This window comes from Anopheles merus, chromosome 2L (assembly GCF_017562075.2).
Source record: "Anopheles merus strain MAF chromosome 2L, AmerM5.1, whole genome shotgun sequence".
NCBI classification, from domain to species: domain Eukaryota; kingdom Metazoa; phylum Arthropoda; class Insecta; order Diptera; family Culicidae; genus Anopheles; species Anopheles merus.
In genome coordinates this window covers 8,549,451-8,563,517 of record NC_054083.1, presented here as the reverse complement: position 1 = coordinate 8,563,517, position 14,067 = coordinate 8,549,451, and the positions used below count along the sequence as shown (strand labels likewise).

The 14,067-nt window shown below is 42.5% G+C and overlaps 1 long non-coding RNA gene across 3 annotated transcripts in view; it reads left to right on the top strand.

Moving 5' to 3' along the window:
- LOC121593935 overlaps positions 1-14,067 on the top strand; it is a 46,130-nt gene that overhangs the window by 4,119 nt on the left and 27,944 nt on the right. For 2 of the 3 annotated variants that reach the window (XR_006004869.1, XR_006004870.1), the window contains exon 2: positions 1,756-1,860. This is a non-coding gene — a long non-coding RNA (uncharacterized LOC121593935). The remainder of the gene's footprint in view (positions 1-1,755; positions 1,861-14,067) is intronic. The other variant, XR_006004871.1, reaches the window with a different exon arrangement.

Genomic DNA, 14,067 nt, shown 5'->3' with positions numbered 1-14,067 from the left:
ATTTTTTATTTGTTTATTTAATTCAACCGACCGCATGGCCTTCTCGAAGCATTAATACTATACATAATATTTAACATTTCAACAAAATACATGTATGCGTTCAGCCATACGACAATACAATCACGACGTAGAAGGACGTACGGCACAGATATTGTTTAGTAGCTTGTCGCGCGACATTTCTGGTTGATGACGATGACGTTAAACTCACTGCATACGAAGACACGGATCAGAGGAGCCGAAGCGTGTACGACGCTCCTCCACGTCAAGTAGCGATCTCGGCGAGACATGTATGTTGAGCTTAGATCGAAGCGCCGGTGAGTCGACCCGATTGTCCAGGAGTCCCGCAACAATCAGCCTCTGGGCGTTGCAGTGTCGCTGGTTCAGTAATTCGAGGCCTAACAGCGCACAACGACCGGCATAATCAACCTCCCCTCCAGAAGCGCAAGGAAAACCTCGTGAACTTGCGCTGGATCGACACCAAACGGGCCATGTGGCGTGCAGCTGATGGCCACCATACTACCGAAGCGTATTGCAGTACTGGCCGCACCAAACCGCAGTGCAGCGTCTTGCCGCAAACCGGGTCAGTGATGACACGTGCAATTTGTTTGTATGCCGATCAATTTGTTTCCTTAGCGACAATGTGCTCTAGCTGGTGATGGAAGCGCAACTTTTTGTCAAGAAGCACTCCTAGATCCGTGACACAGCTTTTTCGCTCAATTGTAGATCCATTTAACGCGTAATGGTAGACTATAGGGCACCGCTTTCTCGCAAACGTAATGAGAACACACTACTCGATGCACAATTCAAGACCATTCATAGAGCACCAGAACTAGATAGCACTTAGAGTGGCTTGAAGGCGGAGTTGGTATGACCGGTCGCGGATTGGCAGGAACAGCTCCGCATCGTCCGCGTATAGTAAGTGGCTATCAGGAGGCAGGAACCGAGTTACATCATTTAGAAAAATGACAAACAGTAACGGCCCGATGTTACTCCCTTGCGGCACCCCCGATGAAGCAGCAATACGACGCGATGTATGTATGCAATACTACGCTCGTTGGCATTTTAGAGTCCTGCATCGAGCCAAGAAGGAAAAAGCCAGCGCAGCCCTTCGGGAAGAGACATACGCTGGTGGGAAGCCGCTTCTGACAGTCGCTCCCAGATAGAGTCATGAAGATCAATCATCTACCCCCCTCTCAATTTAGCCATGCAACCCATCCGCCCAAGGAGTTGGGTTTCCCCGTATACCCAAGCTTGGATGATTGAGAGACATGTGACCGTTCTGTACGACGGGGATGTATTGAGTAAGGTAGGAGAGTAAGGTAGGGGTAGGAGGTGGAGAGCCTATGTTAACCTTCTAGAGGCTTCGGATCCACCCCCGTATCAGCGAGGTATTGCCACAACACTGCCAACAGAACATTCTCAATTCTCAATTAAACTCACCACAAATAGTTCCACGAACTAATACTTTTTGTCCATTTGGAAAAAAAACAATATAATTTTTATCATCGAAGAATCAATTAAATTAAAATAAGTACAATGTTAAAGAATGGTGACAATCGAACTATAACATTTAAATACACACCAAGTGTTATTTCTTCTTCTTCAAAATTTCTTAAAATGCTTTGGGTCCGCTTACCAGGTTACCCATTTTCGTCAACCATGCTTATGGTTTTTTTTCCATATCTGTGAACAAAAATAAAACATTACCATCACATCATGAAAGTGTTTAACACAATATTTACCTTCTATTTGTAGCAACGTTACACACGCGTATTCGATCCAGACCAATAGATCAATGAGAACGCCAACTGTAGCGAAAGCCCCTCTTTGATGTCGATAAATCGAGTATCAGCAACGTACGTAAGTTTCATGAAAAAAAGTTTAACGAAAGTATACGATGGAATACCAATACACAACAAATGCACACGGTGGAATTCCAATACACATCAACAACACGAATTGGTACACAAGTGTGGGGGACAATATCACCTTCTTTTGTTTCGCAACACGATCCATAGTCAAATAGGGCTTCTGTAGCGTTTCGGATTGTGTTGTGAGTCTCTTTTAGGTCGTGTGTGAAAAGTGTTCATATTATAATAAGTGTTACATTGTGTTTTAGTAACCCTCGCCCAACTATTACTCACTTCTTCACGCTACAGTAAATTTCCGTCGAAAAAGGCCCTACTGCGCCAGCCCAGCCCTTTTTATAGCAAATTGCGCCGCCTACGCTTTTCAATCTTCCGACTCGAGCGTGTACCCACTACTCGTTATCATGAGCCGTACCGTCACCCCAGTCAATGTTTACGTTCTGTAATGTCTACGTTCGCCAACAGCTTCTTTCACCCAGATTTTTGACAGCAAGCGTTCCCCCGCCTGTCATGAATGTCAATTTGAACTGTTTTTCCACACTCAGGTCCGTGTCTGTGCTCCATCGGATGCGATTTTATCGTAATGCGAATCGCAAATGGTGTCTGTGCTATTCCGATTCGCATTGCGATTTTGAGTTTGACGTTTGGCGAAGGAAAACAAAACATTATAGAAGAATAAACAAACCAAAGAAAAAGCTGTTCTATTCGTTTAACTAGACAAAGACTGTTCTGTTCTATTGATTGTAAATAGAAGTGTCTTAAACGTAAGTTAACAGTTAGAATAATGTACTGTAAGCTTGAGATATTTTGTGTTTATGTTAGTTCAGTAATGCCTCAGGTTTTGCGCAATGAAATCTTGAACAGTGAGGTTCATAATGGCTCTAGCATCTAGTTTTTATTCCACCGCAGGTAAAATTATTTTGGTTACTCATGAAATCAACTTTCCAACTTCTTTTGAGTTCTAGCTGCCGTTGATTTTGTTGGCCACCATTCCACGATGAGAATTTCTGATCAGATCAGCTCCAACTCCATCGTGCGGCTGGATGTTTTGCTTCCTCCGATCATGACCGATTATGTAGAGCAGAAACAACAGAGGCCCCAGGTTGCTGCCCTGGGGTACGCCGGAAGAGGCACCGATAGATCTAGATTGGTGGGAGCCCAGTCTAACTGCATATGAACGACCACATAAATACGATTTCATCCACTTTACCAGGGGTGGTGATAATCCAAGTCTATAAAGTTTTGCCAGAAGAATGTTGTGGGACAGACTGTCAAAACCGCCTTAATATCCGTTTAAATGACATCAACCTGCATACCATCATCAATGGACTTATAACAGCCGCTAACGAATTGCATCAGATTTGTCGTAGTTGATCTCTTAGGCATGAATCCATGTTGGTTGGTGCTGGTAAACTACGGTAAACATGCTTTTTCTTTTGTCTTTTGTAAACACGAACTTTTGGCTACTTGTCAAATCGTTCTCAATACTTGGCGGCGTTCATACACAGTCCTAGGTATGGAGCAAAGTGGGTATAAAGAAGGTGTCGTCATACAGAACATTTGGCCATCAAGGTTTTAGAAAAAGGCACAAAAACCAGGATCAACGGCAGTTGTCAAATGCGACGAGTATTGCTGATATGCGGATATGATAAATGAATTGTTATCATTTAATAAAAAATTTGTATAGCAGTAGAAATTTGTATTTTGCATCTACACTTCATAAATTGGCATTTTCAACGTGATATTGCGACTGCTGCCTGTAAACAAATATCAACGGCTGTTGTCAAACTGAATCTCAAAATGGCAACATGCCAAGACACCTTCCCTATTTTCCACCTTGCTGTGGAGTGAGGCCCGTGTCTGTGCTCCATCGCATACGATTTTATCGGAAAGCCTGTCAAAATTTTACATGGAATTGCACAGATAACGTCGGACGTGCGATTTCGTTGTACGACGCAATAAAAAAAAATTGATTTTGTCGGACGCCGCATCCGATTTTATCTGTCAATCTAAACTCAGGAATATAAACTCAGAAGAGAGTTGATTTTACAGTAAATGTTAGCGCCCGCTGCGCAAATTCGAACAGTTTCCTGCGCCAGGGCAGATTTTGGCCCGATCCCCGCGCGGGACTTCAGCGATTCCTGCACAGGCCTGCGCAGGTTTAGCGCCCTCTGTTTTCGAAATGAACGAACTATTTTAGGCGGCGGAGCAAAAAAAAAACGGTCAAAAAATTCAAAAATATTGGCGCCTATTTTTTCGTCCGCTTCTTCTCTCTCCCTCACCCTGCTGCTTCAAGGATTCACCTCTATGTTCCTGCCAGAATACTCCGTCGCCGACCAATGCTGGCAGTCGCTGAAACCCGAACAACATTTGGCTCTCGTAACCCCCTTCTTTGTATGTGACGTCTATTAAATTCAGCTGACGATATTTATGAGCCTGGAATGACGATAACGGAACTGACTTCACTTTTAAGTGTTCGGAATGCGTTCAACAATAACAATATATAAATGTTCTGTTCGTTATATAATGTGTATTGCAAACAAATTTTGACTCGAGAGGGCTTCATAGTCCATCGATTAATAAACTAAACTAAACTAAACTAAAAAACAGTAATTGTATGAGGGAATGATGAATTTTCAATTCTGCTGTCAAATGACATTCAAGATGGCCAATCTGATTTTGGCTAATATTTGACCTCGTTCCTACATAGTCCTTGCTCCACACTCACAGTGAGGGCTCAGATGACACTACTAATATTTCAACTTAAATTTTGTTACTGCCAGGAAGGGTTGGGGGAGCGGAGTGCTTAGGGTTCGTCTTGCGCGGGGCTCCAACGTCCATCACCCACGGGGCTCTCCTTGCTAATACAGTGCCATATTCTATCAACTGTTATAGATAATGGACTAAAGATTCCGGGGCCCCTCATTGACGGAACCCGCGCAATTGCTTACTTTGCTTACCGTTAAATACGCCACTGCATACATATATACATTCCTTTGAGTTCAATAGCTCACACGCGTGCACAATGAATTTAACATATTGTAGTCATATAAGCTTTCGCGTGAACACGTCTTAACGTTTTCAGAAATGTTATTATTGACATATAGAGATTCTGAGCTTCAAGAAACACATTTGGTAGATGTACATCACTAGGGCCCTTCACGATTCTAGTCAGTTTTTTGTATGGAGTTTGACAGTTGGAGGCTGAAATCATGTAAACACTCCATACAAAACCACACAAAAAACTAGCCTGCAATTTTGAGTCTAGATTATTCTAGCCTCAAAGCTAGAATTAGATTCGAGTACCTGCTTGAAAAATGGCAAAACAAGGTAGTGTTTACATTTATCCCAAGGTGCATTAAAGAGATCAAAGTATCAAAGTATAATCGGTATAGTTCAAACTATAAAATATAGTGTCATCAGAATCAGAATCAAAGTGTATGTAGTCCAGGAGGTCTCATAGCATGGTTTTTTATAACCAAATTTGAATATCATTTTTTGACAAGATGGGTGAAAATTTTTGTTCAAAACAACTTTCTGCAGGCTTGACGAATACACAAAACACCCTTAAAATCTTCATTCAGACGCAGAAGCGATACAAATTAGCCTTCTAAATTCATACACCTTGGGATAAGCCCATCTGTACATTATAGCCACTTAGATAGCTGCTCGCAAACTGCTATACAATGCAAACAGCTGACAGGCTGAAATTTCAGCCTACCAACTGAAAACGGAAAGGACCCCTCTAATTATTTATCTACTGCAAATACGTGTTCATAGATTGCTAAATAAATTTTAGAAGCAAGGCATCAAGTCTGACATTTCATGATCACATCCTTGGACGTGTTACACCACCAAAGGATCTGACGATCTATCCGAATATGCCGCAGCTCGCCGGGTCTGCTCACGTTCAAGAGGACCTAATAAATGACGGTACGAACTTATAACGCTTTTGTGTGTCACGTTATCAATTAGCATTTATTACGTCTTATCACTACAACGGTCAGCGAGCAAAGAGATCGAGCTAAGGACCGCCTGTCCTTAGTTCCCTAATTCTATCTCTGGTTGCCAACGCAGTTGGCAACTTCCTCATAGACGATGTTTTTGTGGATACTCCTTGATCATGTTGTCTTTCAGAATTGCTAACCAGTATGCTCATATTTGCCCTAGGCGTGACGCGCGACAATGTAACGTATAGTTGACTATGAGCAAACACATTCCTTGGTAGATACAAACCCACAGGATTGTCTATGTGACTTGTTTATCTGGCATAGTGTTTCTTTTTCGTTACTTGTCGCAAAAAGTTCTAGGAACCATCATGCCATCGCTACGACGCTTGCCTTTCGGAACACGGGCATGAATGCAATTCGCCTCTATTTCCATTGAGCTGCAACCGTGTGTCATTGCAGAATCTCATCAAGGTGTTGAGGTTGCGTAACAGCAAAACTTACTATGGACCTATCCGAAAAGAATTTTGGGTCTCGATAAAAGCGAAGGAGTTCAGGAAACACGTTGGTGATCAGTGAGCGGAATCATCTTCCAGTTTGTGGAAAAAGGGAAAACCAAGTCAATTAGTAGCTTTGCCAGTAATGGGTTCAATCCGGAAAATGTAGCATGACGCCCCTCACTGATTTGAAGCAAAAAGTCAGCAATGTTTTGCAAATCGTTTCCATGAATTGCGTCGGGTGCCGTTCGCACTTGCATGTTGATAATCAGCCTATGCTTGATAAAATGCTGCCTAAACACGCTATGTGTATTACACTGATCGATTGTCTGTGTCTCTTTTCCTTTTGCTACAGTCGGAAGGATCTGGCGGAAATCACCCTTGGCAGCATAACTTTACCACCGAAAAGCCGTCACCGATGATATCTTGAAATGTGCGATCGACTGCTCCAAGCGAGTACCCACTGGCCATGGAAGCTTCATCCCATACGGTGAGCGAAGTCTCGCGTATTAACTCTGTCAGTTTAAACTGTACGGATATAGCACATGTAGAACAATCGTTCAGATCGAGCGGAACCTTAAAGGTCGAATGGACGGTTTTACTACCGCTAAGCAGCAGGGCGGCAGTCCCGCTCGACGCTGTCGCCAGTGCGATTTTACCAGAATCGCACGGCAAGAATCGTCTCGAGTAGGCACGATTTTTTGGTACCTCACGGGCAGTCATGGAACAATAGTCTTTCATCCTGATTGTGTGTAGAGTCCAAAGCAATTTTTAGTTGGTCAAATACACTACCTTGGTCCTCATTCAGCATTCGGCATCAAGTGTATTATCGAGAACGCTCGCAGAGTAGTAACTGTGATATCCTACTAGTATAGAATACACACACGCACACCACCTTGTTCGTTACCAGAACACAACCTCCTTTATTCATTGCTCAACTCTGACTGACTTCAACTATCATACATGACATTCTTTCTCTTTCTTACTTTAGGATCCCATAGTTACGTTCAGCGGCGATCAATGAGTTCGTACCGTCATTGATTAGGTACTCTTGAACGTGAGTATACTCGGCGAGCTGCGGCATATTCGGATGGAAGGTCAGATCCTTTGGTGGTGTAACACGTCCAAGGATGTGATCATTTTTGCTGAGGGCACGAAACTGTTCGATGCCACGCAGTAGTCGGTTGTGATCATCCGCTTCATCTGCCGTGTAGTGGTCTCGATTCTCGCGACGATTCTCGTCGGTGAACTGCCCCACTAAAGTTTCCTACAGAAGACGTAGATTCTGTGGATGTCCACATGTTAGTATTGTGATGAAGCAATACCTTAGAGAAGCTGCATCATTTAATATGCCTCGACCGCTAACGGTCCTATGTAGGAGACCCTCCATGACAGTGGCTTGTTGGTAAGTGGAGCACACTGTTACACACTACGGACAGTGCGTAAATCCAAAAAATATCCGGGTCGTTTTGCGGTAGCATAAAAGCAGTCGCAAGCAGTATCGCTCCATATCCGTCATGGGAACATATACCATTCGGCCGATAATCATTTTTTCGTTACGGCTGCGTCATATCCACTGATTGCCCGTGCCGTGCCACTGGTGTTGCTGAGCTTCTGTAGGTTTGGTAAAACGATAATGCGTTGGAATTTCGTGATATAGGAGATTTTTTATCAAAATCGTCACGCGTTTCAAGCTCGAAAAAGCAAGTCAGCATGGTATTATTACCCCGTTCCAACACCGTATAAGCGATTCCTCTGACCTGTTAGGACACACAGCCCTGATTCATCAGAAGGATCGGTAGGGTGACAGCGACATGTGATTTCTCCTGCACTTCGAAACGCATTATTCTCCAGCATTCTTCGGACGCCGAAATGTAACGAATGTCCTCATACATTTTGCTTTCATTTACCGACTGTTCTAGTAATATCACAGCTTGATCATGTCCCTTAAAAGGCACTTTTATAGATTCATGACCCCTGTAATTGATGTACATAGCTCTACGCTGTACGTTATTGTAGAATTCCCTGTTCGGTCTCTTTATTTCACTGCAGTGGTTACATGCGTAAAGACGTCCGTTCGCTCGCACCGTTCGCTCGCTTCTCCCGTTCAACATCAGTTCCATCTCTCCTTCCGCTATCATTTCTCCTCTCTCGTCTTCCTCAGTCTCTCATATCGCTCACGAATATTCTACACTCCTGAGTTCTTCTGGTACTCAACTCTACAGTTATAAGAACAAGATGTCGATTGTCGAGCTGTACCCCTTTCACTATTACGGTGTGTTCGTTGTTTCGACGACGGTATTCTGGGTATCCATTATCGCTGGTATGCGTCTGGTCGCAAAAGAATTTCGAATAATGTTTCTAACAAACCCCGTCTTTCATACACGGAGATTGCCGATTGTGACTTCCACACGGGCTGTGCATCATGCATTGTGTTACGGAGAGGTAAAGTTGTTCGTTGGTCTGGAATTTCGGCAGAAACGCATTGAACATAATCATTCGATGTCTGAGGCTTGTCGTCATCCCCGAAAATAAGAAGTAGATGAGCATGTGGCAATCCACGCTTCAAAAATTCTATAACGTACACATTGGCGACCTCCATGCCAAGTGCCATTGCGTTTTTCTTTTCATGAAAAACTCGAGCCGTGAGATCGGGACGATCGGACGCATTCTGACCGAGTACCAGATTTTCCATGATTTCAGGCCACGTGGGATTGCACATGTCCATTGCATCCTGTTACTGTACTCCCATGTACCTGTTACTTCCGACAAAGGATGGAGCCAATTTTTTTCCGTAGTGGCAAGTGTAGGAGGATTGTTGAGCGTCCCAGGCGCCTTGGTACAGCTCTCCTCGAAACTGTTATTAATGAGTACGTTGGAACAAAACAATACATTTCTGAACATGCACCACAGGATTCAAAAGTTAAATACAGTTATGCCTCTAGGAAAAACCACTACGCCTGCAAACAATACAACAATTTTGTCTTTACCATGAATGCGAAAAAAGGGATCACATTTCCATCCATAACACTTGACATTAAACAGAACACCATGTGGTGGACAAAAGTTTCTTTCCAATCTTACTTGAAATATCGACAATGACCTAGGAATACTTTTTACTTCTATATTTTTTCCGGGCAGCGTTTCCTTAGTATACAGTTTCCTTAATGACCTAATTCCTATTCCTAGCCCTTATTTATACTACTTCTTTTCGCGCCAAAAATTTACCCTTCGGTTTTCTATTGGCTAAAAGTATTTATCTTAAACATAACTTATGTGGCTATTAGCTTATATCCCTATCTTATTCTATCATATGCCCTATATTCTATCCTTATCTAGCTAATGCATTTTTATGTAATTTACTACCGATAATTATTCCTATCCTTCCTATCCTTCCTATCATACCATCAACGATCGCTACCATAATTGCTTTCTAAAAATGATTATTCCTAGTGTTATTGAAGTTTGACTATTGAGGAAAAGTGATGATCCGAAATTTCCTAACAGTTACAACAACGCTTTAACTCGGTTGAAAAGTATTAAGAAACAACTAAGTCAAAATTCTGCATTGAGGTAGTGGGCGAAAAAAACGTTTGAGGAGTATCAAGCCAAAGAATATATAAGAAAACTAACGCCGGTTGAAGATTCGAAGCATACGCTCAAGATGTTTTATTTTCCAAATTTTACCGTGGTAAAAAAAAAACAAGCCGAGTCCGAAGCCGCGTTTGGTTTTCGATGCAACCTCAAAAACCAACAATGTGTTTCTGAAATCTCAGCTACTGGTCGATCCTGATCAAATGGCTTCCTTGTTTGGAGTGTTGATTCGCTTCCGCGAAGGGCACATTTATGTTGTAGGCGATATCAAAGAAATTTTTCATCAGGTGAAAATAAGACTCGAGGATTAAGACTCACAAAGGATTTTGTGGAGAAACGGAGATGCAAACAAACCGGTTGAAACATTTGTGATGCAAGTCATGACGTTTGGAGCAACATGTTCACCATTGAAACGACTGTAACTACTTTTTTTTCGGAAAACACGGTACAAAATTACTATTATTAAATAAAGATGAATTTTCTCAAACAACACTTTATTAGCTTTCACACAAATCAACCACCAGAATTAGAACTAATCCAAGAAAATTTCCGCGTCTTCATCAACCGTCATCGCTCCGCCGAACCTCCGATCCTCGAACCCTACACAGTAGCCGTCGGTTTCGGTAATAGTGTTGGGAGATTCAGGATTCGAAAGATTCGAAGATCCAATCCCTAGAAAGATTTGATCGGATCGGATCCCGTTTGTAGGATTTGAATCCCTAAAAGATTCCTTTATGATTAGGATTGGGATTAGATTGGGATTCGATTGTCATTCTCAATTCGATTCTTATTTGGATTGCGATTGCGATTGGGATTCTTAATGCGATTACGATTGGTATTGCGATTGAAATTAGAGGCTGTTTGAGAAACGCTATTAATAGGGGTTAAGAAAAATCATGTATCTCTTATTTCGGAAGTCGAATCACGCAGTTTTTGTTCAAAATATAGCAAATGTTCGTGTGATGTAGCATGTAATGAGAAGTTATAGTCACTAAATAAATTATTTGGTTTGATATCAATTGAAAATCCGTATCTCGGGGACTACCTTTACTAATTATGATGTAAGTACTGAAATGTTAAATAATTAGGAGCAAACCTGAATATAATATAACATAATAAGATTCATTTTTCCCATCACTATTTAGTAAGGCCGTCTTAAGACGCAATTATACGTAACTTATCTTAAGTTACATCTATAGAATTTTATCTGATCGTTATTGCTTATTGTAGCGCCGGATAAGTAAGCAAGTATTGCTTATCGGAGCGGCCGAGGTCGCTACACCAGCTTTCCCAAGAAGTATAAAGGTGTTGCGGCTAGAGAACACGAGAAAACGCACCCGTTAGCAGTGGATCCAATAATCCGTCAACATTACGTAGAGGATTATTTGTACAGCTTCTTTTCGTTGGAAGAATCTGTCAATACTCTTCAACAATTGAAGTGCATCAGAACGGAGTATTTTTTGTTGATCTTATGGACAGTATTCCAGAAGAGCGTCGACAACAACGTCCTGAATCTTTATCAATGGATGAGAAGCAATCGAACGTGGAGAAAATTCTCGGTGTACAATTCAATTGCAGATTACAGATTACAAATTACAAGATTACAAGTGCAAATGGTCAAACATGCTTTGTCCATTGAGGATGTCACTGCATATTGCCTTATACGACAAGGCACAAACACAGCAACACTCTCATTTCTATCATTTAAGGTGTTAGTGCCTCTTACTCAACGTGAAAGGGCTCTTTCCCCCGATACTTGGCCGCTTGGTCTATCGGTGCGTGAATTTGTCGACTACCGAGCTCAACAACCAGGTGCAAATTTTCGTCTACCGCCAATGAGACTTTCAACACCTACAACCCTATCTACAGCGCAGGATATTCGATCACCACAGCTGTTGGATCACACAATACTTTCAGCACACACTCCACGCACTTCACCCACACCGCAAACCCACTAATTATCAACACCGATAAACAATTCACACACATCACGCACACTCGCACGCTCGCTAATCAGCTGTACACCGCATATGAGCCAAATAACGCCGAAACAACTTTTGTTGATAATTTACGCACTCACCTGATGATTGTTCCTCCAACAACAAACAACTTTACCACCACTGAAGCAGTCTGTAGTAACGGCATCTCGTGCAGGCTACTTAACGATCGTGAACCCAACACTACGCAACTTCAGCAGCACTATTGCTACAGTACAGATCCTACACTCACACAAACGCACGACGGTCATGTCATTCCTGCAGGGGTTGCCTCCTTAAATAATACTGACGATTTGTTATTTTTATATCAAAATGTAAGAGGACTAAAAACTAAATGTCATGAGGTATTCGATTATGTTTCTGCTACTCATTACGACGTCATTATCCTGACTGAAACATGGTTGGACTCCTCTATTAACTCGTCACAGTTGTTTCCGGACCATTATATCGTCTTCAGAAAGGACCGTAATGACAGAAATAGTAGGAAAACCAAAGGTGGTGGGGTTCTCATAGCTGTCGCCTCACATTTGCGAGTACTCTTATGTTCTACATCAGACACTGTCGAGCAACTTTGGTTAAAGATTTACAGCATTAAGAAAACGTATGTTATCGGCGCAATGTATGTTCCTCCTGACATGACAAATAACACGTCGGTTATTCACACAATCTGTTCAACTATTGACGACGTAGCGTGTAAAGCTAATGAAATGTGTTTGTTATTCGGGGACTTCAATTTGTCAAACCTGAATTGGATACCCGATGAAACAAATCCACTTATGCTCCAAGTTGACTACGAATGCTCGAGGATCACGGACAACTGTCGCCTTCTTCTTGATTGTATGAATAGCAACGGACTGTACCAGATTAACAAAATTCATAATGCGTCGATTAACTACTTCGATTTGATCTTTGTATGCGACGATATCCTGCAACAATGCTCTCCACCGACAATAACACCCATCCCTATAATTGCTATTGATTGCTATCATCCGCCTATAGAGCTGTGCCTGCCGAACGGCTTAGCCAAAGCAGAACAACATACAACATCACATCAAGAATCAGGCATGCTCGACTACAGTCGCACAAACTTCTTGATTCTAAATGATCTACTGCAATCCTCTGACTGGTCATTCCTTGATGGAAACCCGGACGTAAACCATGCACTCGATATGTTCAATCGGAAATTTACGGTACATTTATCTGCCTGCTGCCCTATAAAACGCCCACGACAGGGTCCACCGTGGGGTAATGCTCAATTACGCCGTTTAAAACGAAACAAATCTTCCTGCTATCGGTTTTACCAAAACAGTGGAACACAACAATCGAGATTGCGGTTCATCGCAGCACACAATGTATATAGAAGCTATAATAGACAACTACACTCTCGTTTTTTGATTCGTATACAGTTCAGCTTAAGAAGAAAACCGAAAAAATTTTGGAGGTATGTCGACACAAAACGGAAAAACAGCTCCTTGCCAGCTATAGTTTCCTTTAATGGAACAACTTCGTGTACCAAAGAGGAAACCTGCAATTTATTTGCCGATCGTTTCATGAGTTCGTTTGCCACTGAAGCTCCTGGCTTCTCATTGGATGCTGCTCTCAACAACGTGCCCTCCGACACTGTCGATGTTAATGTGCGTGACATAAACATCTCCAGAGATTCTGTGCTAAAGGCGCTCAAGCAGGTCAAACCATCCTACAACCCTGGACCTGATGGTTTTCCGACCGCAGTTCTTGCCAAATGTAGCGAAGTTTTGGCCGGACCTCTGGCTCGTATCTTCACACTCTCGCTCAATCAGCGTATGTTTCCAGAAGCATGGAAATCGTCCTACATGTTTCCTGTGCATAAAAAGGGGGATAAGAGCTTAGTGGAAAACTACCGTGGTATTACTACTTTGCCTGCAGGTGCTAAGGTTTTTGAAGTCGTCGTCCAGAACTCGCTCTTGAACTGTTGCCGCTCGCTGATATCAACACGCCAACACGGGTTCTTCCCTCGCCGCAGTGTGACCACTAATTTGGTGGAGTTTGTATCTCACTGCCATGCTGCATTCGCTTCGGGAGCCCAGATGGATGTCATCTATACCGACCTTAAGGCTGCCTTTGATCGGGTGAATCATCGCTTGCTGTTGGCGAAGCTTGCTCGTCTTGGATTCTCTACCCCTTT